Below are 3771 nucleotides of genomic sequence, written 5' to 3'. Positions count from 1 at the left end.
TTCCTTGTACAAAATTAAAACAAAAGATTTATCTATAAAGTATAGAGTTTTAATAGATTCAGAAATATTTTTATGAGAAAAATAATATATATAATATTAAAAATTATAGATATAAAAATAAATTATATAATATAAGATACATTATAAAAATATATTGAAAAAGAATATATTTTAAATGCCTTTTTTATGTAATTCTCTTGGTTTATCCTATAATAATTTTTATGTTCAATCGTTGTTTTCTTTTAGCAATATCGGTCCGGTTTGCATGGTATGGTCCACGATAAATCTTGGTGGAGGTAATGACTCATTATGAGGGAAAGTATGGATGTTTCTTAATTTTAGTCAGCTTGGGCATTGGTTGTACTGTCTGGTACGGGTTTGAGCTTGGCTCTTGCCTTCATGCACCTGGTGAAAGCAGCGTGTTTTAAATCATATAATCCTTTTTTTAATGAAAATTATCATGTGCACGCCCTTCGTAGGGTTTGTTTTTGTGTCGATAATGGAGAATGAGCTTATGGTCGTTTGGCTTGAGCTTGAATGGGTCGAAGATTGGAGGCTCGGTAAAGGCCTTCTACCTTAATTATTAAAATGAACTAGGGATAGTTTGACTATATCATAGTAGGATGGAATTCGGGGTGAATGAACCGCTTTTTTAGAACTATACTACATTGAAATAGCCCTAAAATGCGGTGTGCATATGGAAGCGCTTGAAATGGTTTAGTTTTACCGAATGTCCATGTCGGTGTTGCTGAACCCTTTCGCTCATAGTTATTAAAACCGAACCGGTAATTGACCTGGTCATGCGACTGGGTCACTGGTTCAACCGATGGATCACTGATTTATCCGGTTCATCCGGTCATAATTAAATAAAAATATAAAATTATAAAAATAAAATAAAAAATTAAATGCATGTTTTCAAAAAATATATTAATGATAATCAAATATCAATTTTTAAATATAATTTATGGTGCAAAAACAGATAAAAAATTAGTCATTAGTACAAAATACTTCCTCAATTTATCAATATCAATATATCAATATGTTTGTATATTATGTGTTGTTATTTGTTTGGTATCCATGTCAATCCATACTTAAAAGGATCAAAAAAATAAAAATCCATTCATGGTTTATTATATATTTAATTTTTGTCACCTATATTATTAAGAAGTAAGATGGCCCAGCGGCAAAAGAGAGGGGTTGTTTGCTTGCCAACTTGTGTTTGAATCTCCATGATTACATTTGATTTTTTGGTCGAACCGGCCGGTCCGGTCCGATTTTGATAACAATGCTTTCACTCCTTAAATTGATTGGGGGCTCCCTCCTTATGATGCTATGGATGACTGTCTGAAGTGCAAGGGATAAATTCGGACGAGGATAGGATTGTGCGTGTCGGGCTCTCCTTTGGGTGTCATATTTTGGCCGAGTTTACCATACCTCTGGCCCTTATGTTACACCAGAAATAAAAGGTTCCACACGAGCTCCGGTTCTGCAGCGTGGTGGCAAGATCGATAGGAGATTGATAAAGTAGTACATGTCGATTCTTCGTACCATAAAATTTATCGATAATAGAATATATTTTAAAGGCAACAACTGCAAGATTGAGAATGAATGAAAAAATCAAGAAAAAGTATAAGTGATAACATAAGATATTTAGTATGAAATTAACATATAACGTTCCCATTGAATAATGAGTAGCAATCAGATACTTATTTGACAATGAAATAAAGTAGTGGACAATCAGAAAAAACGGGTGGGGATATAATTTGAATTGAGTGACTGGTTAAAACAGGTGGTAAGTTGTCCGAGTTCTCCTTCTCTACTTTACTAACGTGTAAAAATTTGAGAATGATCAAACAAAGTTAGAGGAAAACCAAAATACTGACTTTGGTTATTATTTGAATAATTGTAACAATCTGAATTCAACTCGGTATTTGAAAGAACTTTTTTTATTGGGTCAGTATTTGATTGATATGGAATAGGGTTAGAAAATAGTTTAGTATTATCCTTAAAGTTGGAATCTAGTTCAAAAGAAATATTGGGTTGAACAATATCAATATCCTTAAATACATTGTCCAAAAAAAAATGGTGAAAATTTGAAAATTTTACAAAACATAGTTGGTGAAAGAATTTATTTGGAGATTTCATGCAAGAGTCAGAAATTAGAGTTTAACCTTACTTTAAGAATAGGGTTATTTTGCTCGGCATAATCACAAAGGTCTATAACATCTTTAATAATAGTAGAAGGTTTTGTGTTCAGAGAAAGTTTAACTGTAGAAAAACATGGGTACTTCTCCAACATGTTATGGTCTCTTACTTTAAGGATAAGAAACTTCTCCATACACCAATATAGCAAATCCTCAACCAACTACGTTCTCTCCGACCATACAACATAGTAAAATTGTTGTAGCTATTGACAATAACAGTAGTACGATGCTTTTTTAATGGCAATTTCTGTTAGTGTTGCAAGTGTGAGGAGTGTTGAAGTTAGTCCCACATCAAAGAAAGCATGGAAGAGTGAGGAGTTTATAAGATGAGAGACCCATTAACTTAACACCTTAAGGTTTTGAGTTGGATGTGGTGTCTTCTCATCTTATGTTCTCTCGCTTGATTCCTCTCCGAAGTCTTCCCGGTGATCGAGAGCTCCCCACGGTTGGCCCAACAATTTCAATGTCATTGTCACCAAAATCATAAAAGACTAACTCATTTGATAAAGAATCCCTGTACCTCTTGAAGAAGATGATGAAATTTTACTCATATTCTGAAAGTGAGCGTGTAAATCAATCAATGAGTATTGCGATAATATGTAAATAAAAGTGATAACTTACATGATATAAGCATAATACACTTAATGTATAAAACATTAAAAGATGGATAGATGGATAGAATGAAAATAAATTGGAAGAGTATGAAAGATGTGTGTGTGACAAATATTTAATGGCAACTACTCAAATGAAGATGCTAAAAACATCTTTTTATGAAGATTCTTGTGTTAAAAGTGTACTTTTTTTGTTTAGCCACACTTTAAAAAAAAATAACACTTTTGTAACACATCAAAATCAAACCATACATTTCATCATCTAATGGTAAAAAAGAAGCATCTTTATATAAAGACAATAATAAAATCTTCATAGTAGTATCCACCATATTTAATTACTTACAATAGGCAATGAATATCTATTTGAATAGTTCTGAAAAAGCTGGAATAAAAACAGCTTTAGATTTTTTTGTATTAAAGCAATTAAGTACTATGGCAATTTTGGAAAAGAAAATCTGTCAGTGTAAAGAAGATATAAGTTGCACAAAACCTTTGCAATAAATTAAAGAACATAAGCAACAACAAATGATTGGTTCGAAATCGTGAATTCAAATGATAATGCCAGAGTAAAGGAAATATAAGTTGCACAAAACCTGAGCAATAATAAATTAAAGAACATAAGCAATTCTGCAAAATCTGTCAGACTATTGATTGTCTCGATAAAAAGATTGAGTGAAATAAAAAATTTATAGAACAAATTGTGCATGAGGATTGATGTCATGAAAAATTTGGTGCATGAAGGAATACATGTAACATAGATTGAGAATGAACCTGGTTAATGATACGTAGAAATTTAGTTATAGGAATAATCTTTTTTTCAAAGTATGCTATAGGATAAATAAATAAAGAGTAAAGTGACGAATAAATTTCTAAGAATTTATATTTTGTATAGGTTAGTTCCTAAAAAAAATACCAATAAAGTCATCTAAAATAACAAATATAAATAAATTAGTTGA

This window comes from Arachis ipaensis, chromosome B09 (genome assembly GCF_000816755.2).
Source record: "Arachis ipaensis cultivar K30076 chromosome B09, Araip1.1, whole genome shotgun sequence".
Lineage (NCBI taxonomy): Eukaryota > Viridiplantae > Streptophyta > Magnoliopsida > Fabales > Fabaceae > Arachis > Arachis ipaensis.
This window is presented reverse-complemented; position numbering follows the sequence as displayed.